This window comes from Cynocephalus volans, chromosome 1, assembly GCF_027409185.1.
Source record: "Cynocephalus volans isolate mCynVol1 chromosome 1, mCynVol1.pri, whole genome shotgun sequence".
Taxonomy (NCBI): Eukaryota; Metazoa; Chordata; class Mammalia; order Dermoptera; family Cynocephalidae; genus Cynocephalus; species Cynocephalus volans.
Genome location: NC_084460.1, coordinates 141,393,003 through 141,407,456, shown reverse-complemented (window position 1 = coordinate 141,407,456; position 14,454 = coordinate 141,393,003).

The following is a 14,454-nucleotide window of genomic DNA, read 5'->3' as shown; positions in this document are numbered from 1 at the left end:
TGCTATATCTTGACTTTCTTAACTCATTTTATATAAGCCAAAGAGCTAACTTTCTGCTGTTTCTTTTTGGTGAAAGAAGATTATGGAGTCTGGTTTTCAAACTTAAATCCTGCAACTAAATATATTAGACTTGCATTGGGTTTTATGAAGTATTTCAAAGGATTCTTTAAGGCTAGACTATAAAGGTATATTCTATCTGCTTAACTCTGTTCCAACGTGCACCACCCTAGAAGCAAAGAGAGAAAACTTAATTTGCAGGTATCAGGGGACAACCACATCTCTTAAAAAATTTTGCTTGGGTAGTAGATTGTACATCCACCAAACGGCACAGCAATGTCCCCTGTCCCACAGTCCCTTCTTTCATGCTCTTCTTATGAAGATGTGAGTTGTCTGTGTTCCTTCCCCTTGAATCTGAGTGGGATGGTGGCTGTAGCAGAAATGACGTGATGTGACTTCTGAAGCTAGTGACAACAAGTGATACAGTTTCTGCTTCATTCTCTTGGGAGACTCACTCTCAGAACACAGTCCTGTTCTGAGGAACATACTGTGAGGAAACCTAAGCCCCCCACAAAGAAGCCACAGGAAAGGAGCCAGTAGCCAGAACCTCCTCTGGGACTGAGCCACTGGGAGGCTGATGGCCCAGCCCTAGCACAGCCACCGCAGCTCTACATTGTATGACATAGCAATGGCTGTCCCTGCTGAGCCCTGTATAAACTGCAGGTTTGTGAGCAACATAAATGGTTGCTATTGTACTTGTGAATTTTAGAGTGCTGTTAGGCAGAAAAGGTTAACTGTATCAGGGAATCAGACTTAACCTTGCAAGGACTTAAATTTGGCAGTGTTTTCCTTCCTCTGTAGCAGGGGTGGGCAAACTATGGTCTGCTGGCCAAACCCACCCTGACCTGCTTTTTATGGCCCATAGCTAAAAATGGGCTTTTACATTTATTTCTAAAGAGCTTTTGAAAAGAAAAACCTCAAACAAACAAACAAACAAAATATGTGACAGAGACTATGTGTGGCTTGCAAAGACTGAAATATTTACTATCCGGCCCTTCAGTTTGCCGACCCCTGCTCTATAATAATGTTGTTCCACAAATTCATCTTTTCTTTTTTAGATACTTAGTAGAAATTAGTGCACTGGTTTTGTTCTGAGAGAAAAGCCTGGAAACAATAGGAACTCTCAGCAATATTTTTCCAAGGGCTTTACCATACTGCTTTCTTATAACCAACTTCAACTTCAAAACCAGCTGCACATTTTGTAGTTTCCTCATGCAAATGTGTTGATTTCTCCATTAAGATGTAGTAAACCATAGTTCAAGAAAATATATTTTAGGTGTTATATTCCTGAGAATTATAAATTATGACGGGAAATTTTTTGAAAACATCTTCTTGAGATCTGGAGATATGCATACTACCTTCTCTCCTCTCCCTTCAAACACATATATCTAGTACATCTATAATTTCTCATGTGAGGTTGAAATAACGTGATTATGTGGACAAGGATATTTTGTATACATGTGTATTGTATATTATGATTATATATTACAATTAAACGTTTCTAAGATTGAAATTGAACTAGAGGATGTAAACACATATAACATCAAAAATTTTAACATTTTTTCTTAGGTGACTGAATTGATTAACTTCTAAGATACCATGTCACAGTCAACTACCAGCCCAGAAATGTATTAAGAAGCTATGCTGTTCCATCAGTCATTGTACCAGTAAAATCACAGGATCTATCTAGAAGGTCACTTTCTTAAAGGCGCTCTCCTATTAAACAGGTGTTTTCATCATATCTCTAATTTCAGATTCAACAATTGCAATTTTATCAGTGCAATATGAAGAATAAGAGTATTTTAGTATTATAGTGTTTGGGCTTAGACGGAGAAATAACAGGAGTTTGTGATTTTGATTCCTGCTTCCTCTTCTCCATTGAATTGGGGGAGGGGGTGGCATTTTGAGGTCAAGCAGGCATGGCAGAAATCTTTCTTACCTGATGTGTGATGAGATTGATTTATAAACACACATTACATTTATTCTGTGGATTTTTTAAAAAACTTTTGATAAAACTATTGATGCTTGAAAGCTAGAATTTTGAGTTGGTAAAAATTTTAATTAGAAATATCTTTGGCATTTAGACCATTATCACCTTGGCATTTGCCAATAAAATGTGGCAATGGAAAATCATAAACATCAAAGAAGTGACTTTCACAATTAACATCTCTAAGTACTGACTCACTCTGTCCTTTACCTGGGGTCTTGGCAATTTTTAGAGAAAACAACATAACGCAGGCTTTATAATCCTTGATAGGTTGGAAATTGCTGTGGAGCTTTAATTTTTGAAATAGGTTTTCAGCGCAAGGTAAAATTGATGTAATGACATAAAGAAGCAAAACAAGTAACAACCTTTCAAAGAGATTCAAAGTAATTGTTACAAAGTGAAAAACCTTTTAGAACCCCCATACATTTCAGCAAGAATTGTGTTGTTTTCCATTATGGTTTTTATAGAGCTTCTGTAATATTGGTTCATAAAATGTGTGTCTGCAGAAATTATCTACGGAAGCTAGAGGTAGAAAAGACCTGCTAGGGCATCTATTTCATTTACAAGCCATCAATAACTAATGTAAGACACGACAATAATGCAACATTAAGGTTATACGTTTAAACACAGAAGTCAGGAAATGCAAAAATCAAGGATCTTATAATAACATCAAACACCCACAGTACATAGATAAAATATTTTTGATTGCTAATTATACTGTTAAGTGTTATACCTTAAAATGAAACACATGAAATATGAACAAGCTAATGTTCCCTCGAGGTACTTAACTTGCATGTCCTGGCTTTTAAGCTTAAACTGGTAACTTTAAAATTTCATTGACATAGATTTTTGTTTTTCATTTCCTTCCTTTATTTTTGGAGGAAATGAAAAAAAAAATATTGTCCATTGATCACTGATGTTGTTAACAGTATTAAGGGTTAGCCTCAGCCTCCTACAGTTTTCTGAAGACGTTCTTTTAAAATCGGACTGGTAAAATGAACCAGATTCATGGCCCACAGTCCTCAGGATATGGTCATCCATGTGTCTGAGCATCACCTGGGGTTGTGATTTGACCCTTTCATTTAAACATGGAGCTGCCTTTCCTAAAGAAATTGACTCTGTGCCACATCTCTAGATTTCTAAATTTTACCAAGTTCAATTTGAAAGAGAATAGGGAATTGTGATATTCCCACATCTGATAAATTTTGATTTAAGAAAGGCTTTTGTAGGAAGGTAGATTCTCTTTTTGAAAAGATTACTCTTAATAAAGATGATTAAAAGGAAGGAGAGAGATAAAGACATTACAGGCTGCTATGGATTGAAGTGTGTCCCCAAAAGCCTCAAGTATTAGAAACTTAATCCCCACTGTGACAGGGTTAAGAGGGTGGGAAATCCTATTATGGTAATTGAAAGGTGGGGCCTTAAAGAGGTGATTAGATTATGATGACTATGTCCTCATGAATGGAATGATCGGTTCATGGAGTAATGGGCATGGTTCTGATGGCTTTAAAAGGAGAGCATCTGAGAAGCTTAGCTCTCTTGCTCAGCTATTTTTGCCATGTGATACCTTGCATTGCTGCAGAGTCACCACCAAGAACAAGGCCCTCACCAGATGTGTTCCCTAAACTTTGGACTTCCCAGCCTCTGAAACAGTAAGAAATAAGTTCTATTTCTTTATAAATTACTCAGTTTCAGATAGTCTGTTATAAGAAAGAGAAATGGGGCCGAGCCCGTGGCGCACTTGGTAGAGTGCTGCACTGGCAGCGCGGCGACGCTCCCGCCGCGGGTTCAGATCCTATATAGGACTGACCAGTGCACTCACTGGCTGAGTGCCGGTCACGAAAAAACGACAAAAAAAAAAAAAAAAAAAAAAAAAAAAAAGGAGAAAGAGAAATGGACTAATACATATGTGCAGTGCATAGAAGCAAAAAAAATCTGTGTTTTGAGATTAAAAACTGAATATAAAATTAAATCAGAGAATTGAAGATGGTCAATACATGAACAGGTAGAGAAAAGAGGAGCTCAGGAAGTAGTTGACAACCTTTATTGACACCCTACTGCTTCAGGTCTAAATGCCTGACATGGTAAACAAAATCCTCCCCAATTCACCACCGATTTATCTCTTGTGGTTAGCAGGATAACAGACCCCCAAAGATGTCCATGTCCTAACCCCCAGAACCTATTACTATATTACTCTGTCTAGAGAAAGAGGTTTTGCCGATGTGATTAAGTTAAGGATCTTGAGATGTGGAGATTATTCTGGAATATCCAAGTGGGCCCAGTTTAATCACAATGGTCTTTGTAAGGGAAAGAGGGAGGAAGGAGAGTCAGAGAAAGAGAAGTAATGATGGAAGCAGAGGTTGGTCTTACTGGATTGCTGACTTTGAAGATAAAAAGGGGCCGTGAGACAAGAAATGCACGCAGTCCATAGAGGATGAAAAAGGTAAGGAATAAATTCTCCCCCAGAGCCTTCAGAAGGAACAAAGCCCTGCTGACTTCTTGATTTTAGCCCCATAAAACCCATTTTGGATTTTTCTCCACCAGAACGGAAGGGATAAATTTGTGTTGTTTTAAGCCACTATATTTAGGGTAATTTGTTACAACAACGATAGGAAACTAATACACCTCTGCACACTCACAATGACAGCATTATATTACTGTGTCTCGAAGATGCCATCTATCTATTGTAAGACAAAACTCATAAGAGACTTTTGGAGGTGGGTACAAAACACAAACATTTCTTTTATGAACTAACAATAGTCTATGTTAATCAATGCAATTAGATATTCCTATCTTTTTGAATATTGTAATCAAACTTGGAGCCCAAGTTTTCCTTACAATCAGACTCTAATAATTCTTTTGATTTTCTTTAGGCTATTGGAAATTGTATAGTTTAGTCTTGATATGCTGCTTTTTATAACACATGCTCATGACTTCTTTAGAGATAGATATTGTTGTTTCAAGGTGTTGTGTTTGCATTTCGTACTTGTTAGTTTGTAGTTCCATTTTTTCTTTAATTGAATTACGTGTTGTTGGAAGTTTAATGTTTCTCTTGAAAACCGAGTAGAAGCATTTGTTAGGCAGATGTTGGTGTCGCTGTGACAGTACCTCATGATGCATGAATCAATCATGCTATGCTTCACTACTTTTAAAAGTCTTATGATTTATTCTGAAACATTGGCAATGTATTCTGCCTCTAATTTCATTACCTGGATGTGACAGTCTTCTGCATATGCAAGCTGGCCTATAGGCTTTATAGTATAATTTTTTTTAAAGACGTTTAAGTGACAATTGAAGATCTATATTTCAGTGAAAATTAAATTGCACTTGATGCTACCAGTGCAAAGAACTTGAAAAAGTTAGTAAAAAACCACTTTTTGCATACTAGTTTTCTAGACTCAGGACAAGAACAACCGAATTGCATCTTACTCCTCTGCCTTTCAGCTGAAAAGATTATTTGATATTAATTACATGATACATCTTGATTTTTAGAGACATCATATTGTGAAAAAACTTGCCCATTGGTACAAGGGAAATACGGTACTAATATGAATAGCAGCTCATATAGCACAGTCTAGATGAGGACACTGAAGCTGGGTGAAGATAAGTAACTTCCCCAAGATCTCAGGGTTAGCAAGTGGCAGAAGCACCCCTCACCTGAACCGGCGGTGGTTAATGCCTGGGCTTTCAACCACTGCACGTCCTACCCTCTTTCCTGTTTCCGCCACCTATACTGAACTTCTCAGTGATCCGTGAACATGCTGTTCTCTTTCCAGCCCCCACTTCTATACTTGACAATTTCTCTAAGCAGAGTGGTTTAGAGAATCTGCTCTAAACTCAAGTGATTATAGTCTTGGCCCCACCACTTAGTAACTAAGCCCCAGTGTCCTCATTTCTAAAATGCAGATTACTTAGTACATATCTCATAGGTTTGCAGTGAGGATTATATAATTGTTGCTTAGCAACAATTATAGGCACACAATAAATTATACTTAATAAGAAAGAGAAGAGGAAGAAAATAAGAGTCAATGCATATGCTTCTTTCAGACAAATTCCACTACTCCTCACAGTTAATTTTTCATACCCTTCAATTTGATTATGGTCGGAAAATTTTCTTGATCATTTACTTTGCACATGCTTAGTGCTAGCTTCATTATCATTGGGGGAATTAATGGTATACAAGAAATGGAAGGATGCCGCATAATGGGGAAAGCTCCTCCATGGGAGCCAATGGCAGACTGCGAATGAAGGTTCTCTTGCCCTCTCCACTCTCTCTTTCCTCTTACTGCTTCAGTTAATGGAACATTTTTGGAATACCTGAATTGGGTAAACTTATGTAAGGCCCCTTCTTTGCCATAAAATGTTGCTTGGAGCAGGAGGGTGAACATGGGAGACTCTCCAGTCACTGTGTCAATCAGTCTCGCCCTGCTGCTCAGACATAATCCAGGTGCCTCCCTCAGCTCCAAATTGAAAGTGAGTAGGAGAACTCTGATGAGGTATTTTAAGGATTTGAACCTCAAATTTGGAAAAGCAGTGGTATTTGGTCTTTGTTATGTAGGTCCCTTCTGTTCTGTCCCCGAAAGCACATCTCTATCTCAAGGAGTCATGCACATTGCTACTCTTGGTTGGATCTAGAGGACGACATTGTCTCCTGCCTGCTCTGGACACAACTTCACTCATGTTTACCTCTCAATGGAATTACAGTGGTTTATTACTGAAGATCAAACGACTGTGTTTTGTTTTTCATAGAGTAGGCTACTCCCTTCACTACTCACCAGGGCTTTCAAATTCTTACATTTACTGAGTGTAATACTTCCTGAGTATAGTACTTTATTTACAAGTAAAAATATTTGTAAAAATCTTTACTTGTTCTGAAGATGTGGTAGACTAAGTGATGATTTCTTTTTAGAAGTGTTTTCTGCACAGTTGAGTTAATCGAGACAGATCACTTTCATACTTGAGACAAGAGTGTGTGAATGCACACACACATATATTCATATAGATCAGCAAGAGCAAAAAAACAAAATTTTACAAAAAAATTGGAAATTAATAGATACAAATCTCAAAAAAAGGAAAAATTTTTAAACTTGGGAGAAACCATTATTTTCTGTATCCTCTGACCTTTGGTATATTATTTATCTAGTGGGTCACAGTGAACTTTAGTATTTGAAAAAGGTCATATGAATAGCCAGGTTCACATACCGTATTTTAAGAATGTAGGCAGCAGAGGGATAGAGAATTAGTGTACTCAGACTAGGAAGTGTGATTTCCAGAGCAGTCTCATTTCTACCCAATTTGTTGTTTGACCTAAGGTGAGTCATTCACTTCTTTGTCTGTCAATGGTGATAATGGAATCTCCTCTTTTTCTTTCTAATATAGATGTTCCGAAGCTTGCAATAATCTCCTAACTGGCCTTTCCCCTACGTATGCTATCTCCAGGTACGTCTTCTTAAAACACTGCTTTGTACTCTGGCCCCCTGTGCAAAAATCCCTCGATCTTTCCCATGTCATAATATCCAAAGATCCTCTCCATGTTAATTCCAAGCAATTGCTGACCATCTTCAATGTGTTAGACACTGTAATGTGCACTTTTAATATTAACTCTTAGCCTTCATACGACTGTGATCATAGTTATTAACAATTGTACTCTTTTAAATGTAAAGAAAAAAAAATCTTTAAAAACATAAGTTTGAAGGCAAGTCTGTTTTATTCTTGGCTCTTGCTCCCACATTCATATTCATGCTGTTGCTACTTAGCTCATGCCTTTGTGTGTGTGTGCATGAACACACACATGCACACTTTTACTTAGAACTTTATGCTCCACCTGCTTTCAAAAAGGATACAGGATGGGACAATTAAATTCAAGTGTGTAACAACACCATTACATTAGAAATGAAGAGAAACCAGAGCTACGAAAAGGAAAAGGAAGCAAGTGTTTTACTTCCACAATGATTCCCCAAACGGTTTACTTCACCACATTTGTGCTGCTGTCCCTCTAAATCTCTTTCATGGACTGCTGCGGTGCCCATCTATCTTGTATCCTCATTCCACGATTACCCCTATACAGTTTATGTTCTGTACAGAGGGTACAGTAACTATTTTAAAACACAAACCATGGCAACTGCTTAAAATACTCTACCGGTCGTCAGTATATTTGGGGTAAAATGTCACTCTCTCTCCCATGACATTCAAGGCTACATGTGATCTGCTCCATGCCCAGATCTCAGTTTTTACCTCCTCCCGTTCCTCAGCCACCTCACTTCAGTCATGGGTGGACTTCTTCATGTTCCTTCAGTACATCCTGCCCGGAGTGTTTTGCTTTTGCTCTTCCCCAAGCCTGGTGCGTTCTAACCCTAGATCTTCATGTAAACAGCGCTTTCTCCTCATGTAGGGAACAGATCCTAGTATGCCAGTTCCAGGTCAGTATATGTAGATATACACCATTTGTTTTTAATGTCTGCATAGTATTTATCACATGGATGTGCCTTAATTCAGTTAATCCATCTTCTCTCTGTCCATGGGCATTTAGGTGTCACCCAATCTTTTGTAATTACAAAAAATGACAAAATTATCATGTACACGTATTAGGACATTCAAGGGAGATTATTTATAGGAATAATTTCCTGAATTGGAAATACTAGATCAAAAGGTATGGAACTATTCTTTTTGATAGATTTTGACAAACCAGAAAGTTTAATTTTTAAGCATAACTCAGTGAAGGAAAATTTTAGTCTCAGCTAAGGTAGTCATGATATAAAGCCTTCTGAAGTTCCAACTTGATCCAAGGATAGAGATTAGAAATCCTTGAGGAGTAGATGTCGTAAATGATTTTCCTTGAGGTGCACATTTCTCTGCAGGGCTTTATAGGAAATTTTATTCTGAGCACAGCCTCCCACATTTCCTATTGCTATGAGTCATAGGCCTCACGGTACTGGAATTAAATCAAGGGCTGACCTCCTGCTATGTACACTGGAAGCCTGCACCCTGTTTTTGCCTGGACGGAGGGTCCTAATATTCTCTGTGAGGAAGAGCCAGTGGGCTGCCTTTACTGAATACCTACCCCCTGCTTTCTCCATTCTCAGAAGGGCTAACATCAAGGTCGCCTCCTCCAGAAATTTTCCCTACTACACCAAAAATGCAACTTTTCCCTTTTCTTTATTTTTTCCACACTTATTGGTTATACTGTTTACTTGGTCCTTAAGGTATGCTATACTCAATCATTTATTATTTATCTCTTTTGTATGTCTTACTTCCCTCAATTGGATTGTGTGATGCTCAAGAGTAGAGGTGTTGTCTCACACTTCTAATTTCCAAGCCTAATATAGCAATTCATACATACTAATACAAGCAGTAAGAATGGTTACACTACTGACTGTCCATTCCTGCTGATAGGATCTGAGACTCTCACCATTCTTCAAACCAAGCTCCCTTTGGCCTATCATATTTTAGCATGTGATTACAACCCAGACCAGAAGCTAAATCTCAGGTGTAGAATATTTTTATTCCTTTTGAATTCCATACCAATATGAGCTTGTAACCTTGACTTTATTAGTTTTGTTTCATTGTTGTTGTTATAAAACCTGAAGCTTTTATTACAAATGCTTGAGAAGAAAAAGTAAGGTGACAAAAGGTCAAATATATAGGGCAAAACAATAAATATAATGGATTAAATGTTCTTACAATAAAACTCACATAAGGGCACGTAAAAATAATGTCCTATTTGTAGAAGTAGAACAAAATCGTAGACAAAAATGTTAAAAGTGAAAGAAAGGATATATTTAGCAAATGCAAATATAGAGTCAATAGTAGTTGTAATGCAATATCAATATCAGGAAAAATTAAATTCAAAGCAAAACTACTTAAAGGGACAATGATGAGCCATTTTATATTGATAGAGAATGCAACCTACAAAAAACTGTCAAAACTTTTTAATGTACTAAAAATATTGCTTCAAATTATTACAAAAATATTTTTACATGTTTTGTGAACTATTTTTATGTAATGTCAATATTTTAATATTTTAATTTTAGCTTTTTTCTAACCCATGAACCCATGTCTAAATACTTTTATGGCAAAATTCTCATTACAACTCATTGTTAAGCTGACTGTAAGAAGAAAACAAACTATAGTTCTATAGCAAAAAGACATCAAAAAGTTGCTAGTGAGAGAAAATTGGGGTCATACAGTCAGTCTGTATGCCATGTCAGCTACAGTAAGCTTCCTCTGTAATGAGCTATGCAGTGATATATATTTGTATATCTCAAAAGACTGCTGAAATCAGATTTCTAGATGTAGTCCTTATTGATGTTTTCATGGCCTGGCATAGTAACTTTTAACAGTCCTCCGCAATTCTGTGTTTTTGTTACTGCAAAGCTGTGTCTCATCAGCTATATATGAAGTGCATACAAGGTGAGGAAGCTTTTGTTCTGATCTCCTCTGAATGTTTGGCATATTATGAATACTCAGTCCATTTGACTGGCAGGTTGTCTTAGAAGATACCTTAGAAGGCTGCATGTACTTTTTTCTTCTTGTTTCTAGGAAGAGAGCATTGATTGTGTCTGATGCTATTTGAAATGAGGGATTGGGCACTTAGGTACCATGAGTCATGACAGGAGGAAAACCAGCAAATTTTGCCTAAATTTTAATTTATTATGTTCAGTGTTTGATGCTGATAATTATTGACTTGCTACTCTTCGTTATGAAAAGAAAACCATTGCATAGAATGTTTAGTACAGATTTGGCAATACAATTGGTAAATATTAAATATTTGGCATACAAGCTGTAGTAAGAGGGAGATAAAAGGTGAAAGGGAGATAAAAAGTAGCTATTTAGGTAACTTAGGTTCCAGAAACTCTTTTTGTCTCATTTTAGGTTTTGAAGTTTAGATCTTGTGAAACCAATTTTCACCAAAGTCAAACTTAACAAACTGAGGTTATCTTCATAATAAATGTGTTGTAAGCAAAGGTATTTTTTTTCTAGAGATTTGACTGTTTCTCTTAGCAGCTCTTAAACCAATAGATCTTTTTAGAAGTAAAAAATATTATGAGTAATTTTTTAAAGCCTCAATATATTGTGGCATTTCTTGGCCCACAATAAATCCATAAATGCTTTCTAGTGACCCTAATTATAAAATCTTTACAAATGCTCTTTTTCACTTAAGTACTTCACTGCTTTTTTTTATGTCTGTCTTTGAACTCCATTAGAAAATTCTTCTAATCATTTAAATATCTCTCTTCTACCATTCCCTTGTTCACTAAACATTAATTGAACACTAACCCTTTCTCATGTAATACGAAAACATCTCTGCTTATAAATCAGTTTTACCTTTGCTTTGGGTAGTACCAAAGCTTAAAAACTAAGCAAATGTCTTTAGGAAGTCTTTAGTATCAATGCATCAGTACTTTAAATGGGATGCTGTGTAATAATAATAATAATACCTACACTAAGTATTCTTGATCTGGGAATCTTGGAAGTAGTATAAATCCAGGTAGGTCCAATCTTTTGAAGGTGGTGTGTAAAGAAATAGATACAACACCACAGGCCAAAGAAACCTTACCTGGACAGAATCTTTCATTTTGTATCCCTAACTTTTGAGGCAAGAGAACATTGGATGACTATGAGCAAGCTTTTTTAATGCCCCATCTTTATTCATGCAAAGACTCAGAGGTTGAAATATGTGAAGTTATTTCTTTCAGATAGGGCTGTATGTGAGTGATATCTTCAGTCTGCATTGTTAAATGCCAAAAAATATGAGTGGATTTTAATCATGATCCTCACACTGATAAAAGTTGTGGCTGTGGGATGATGATAAAACCGAAGCAATTAGCTTTTTTTTTTTTTTTTTTTACTTTTTATTATGGGAAATTTCAAACATATGCAAAGTAAATAAAATAGTATAATGTACCCTTTGTGCCCATTATCTAGCTTAAAATTTATCAACATTAAGCCATTCTTGTTTTATCTTTGCTTCTGCCCATTCTTCACCCCTACTTTATTATCACTATTTATACTTACAGTTCTATTTTGCAAGGTATAATTTACAGACACTGAAATGCACAAATCTTGGCTATACAATTTTTACAAATAAGTACTCTCTTGTAACCCTACTTATAACATGATGTGCAATGGGATTTATGCTTATTATTGTGGATGCTATACACTCTGTAGGTGGTCATATAGGAGAGAGGGAAATTCTCCCTCCATCTACTCCCCGATGCTTGGGCATGGTAGTTGGTTCTTACACTTGGGCTTGAAGGACATCAGATGAATGAACTTTGCTTCCAAATGAATAGCAAACATTTTTAATATTGATCTCAATTACAGACTCTCAAAAATATCTTCCCCTTGCACCTCACCAAGGAATGCAGAAGAGGAGATAGCTATCATGAATTGGCAGAGGGAGAAGCAGAGGAAGAGTCTCCAGGTCCCATGCTAATCCTCAAGGGCTTTCCTTTGTTAGATAACTGGTTGGAATTAAAGGCAAATGATCTATCTCAGGTGTGATAAAATATTTGTTTTACCTTTGATCCTAAATAATCCTTTTTTGAGCTTTAACGTAGTAGCTTAATTATACCTTTAAATTCCCATAACCTCTTAATGAATCATGAAATAGATAAAATTCTAGTTTACCCTGGTATGTCTTAGCTGTGGTATTTGAAGTTACATTGGTGTGGTTGAGTGGAAGGTGGGGCAGAGCAGAATATCTGGGGGCCTATTGGGGGCTGTGAGCAGCAGGCAGTGAGGCTTGAGAAGCTTTTACTCTCCTTGTTTCCTCCTCCTGGCTTTGTTCAACCCACCCAGTTCATAATACAGATTGCTCCTGACAAACAAGACTGTAATTCTGTGTATCAGAGATATTCGCAATATTTCTTTCCTCTGTTGGCATGGAAAACTGCAAACCAGTACATAGACATTTAGTAAGTGAAGTCAGAATTCTTTGCTTGTTACCAGGATATTGTTACTTATTCATAGTCAGTGGTAATTTGTGAGGCTGATCATTATAATTCTGCAGAAAACTGCCTGTATTCCTCTGTCACTCTTGAATAATCAAAATTTAGAGCTTCAGTAGGGGTGCTCCTCATATACAAGGTTAATTCCTCCAGTAATGATGTCTACACTCTCACACACATTTCAGAACTGAGAATTTACTGCATAGGGCACAAATTCATTGGATATGCAGTGTAAATAACCTTATTAAGAATGCAGCGAGAGGATATACATTACTGTTCTGTTGGGTCAGAAGGGTAAATACAACGAGAAAATGAGGCATTTACCACTAAGTCATCCAAATGATTTATTATATTGTGCCTTTTTCATTTTGAGCCTTTAATAGTGTAGCCTGGCAGGATACTGTGCCCTCACCTAGGCATTTATTTAGAAAGTCTAAATTCTAGAGGGTGTGGGAACCATCCCTGAGGACAATGCCAGTGACTAAGTGTTAACCTAAGTTAAAATTGAGATGAATGTTTCAAGTAAGGGTGAGTTGATAGCAACTCTGCTTTGTTTTTATTCTACAGGTATTTCGTTAGAATTCAATAGAGCATATGATGGAGAATTTCTCTGTGCCAGAATCAACAAAACTCAATTGATCTAGATCTAAGCATCAACATAGCTTTAAGTAGAGGCAAGGCCAAGACAGAGCAGGATATACTAATTCTTCAGCTATCTCTTTTATATGGTACACATTTCCCAGTTAAACTCTAAGTGCTTTGATAGAAGAAAGTTATTCTGTACCTCTTGTCTGCCAAGAGATCTCACCCAGTATCGTAGTGTGCCAATGGGAAGAACTCTTTCAACCAAGTGGTCTTCTGAGACACAAGGTTACATTTTACATAACAAAAAAAGCCATATCGAAACTGTGATATCCTCAGAGACATTCCCTAAGTGTTACTAAGTGTAGTACTATATGTTTTTCCTAGTTCTTGGAACAACAAAATATTTTAGGTATTTTTTAGGAAGGTTTCAGGATCTGTCGAGCTAGTAACAGCTGCCTTTACATGACCATTGTGATTACAGATGACTATTTGCCTTATTACAAATATTGTAAACTGGAGTCGACTCATGAGAAAAGTATTTGGTCTGATGATGATCCCAAAGTAGGAGTCACACTCAGTGCATCTTCTAATCTATACATTTCTCCAAATAAACAGTTTGTCGATAACTACTCATTTGGCTCATTCTCTGGTTTGCAGGGAAAGGATGGAATATCTCTCTTTCCTTTACCCATCTCCCTGAGGTTCCTTTTTGGCTTGCCTAACCTAAACAGAAAGGTGATTTCTCAATTTCTGTCATTACACATCTCTGCCTCATGGAAGCAGAATGTTTATTTTAGTTACTTAAGTGTTTAAATTAAAAGAGATAGCCTGTTGACTATCAATAACAGAAAACAAAGAAAAATAACGAACAGAAGA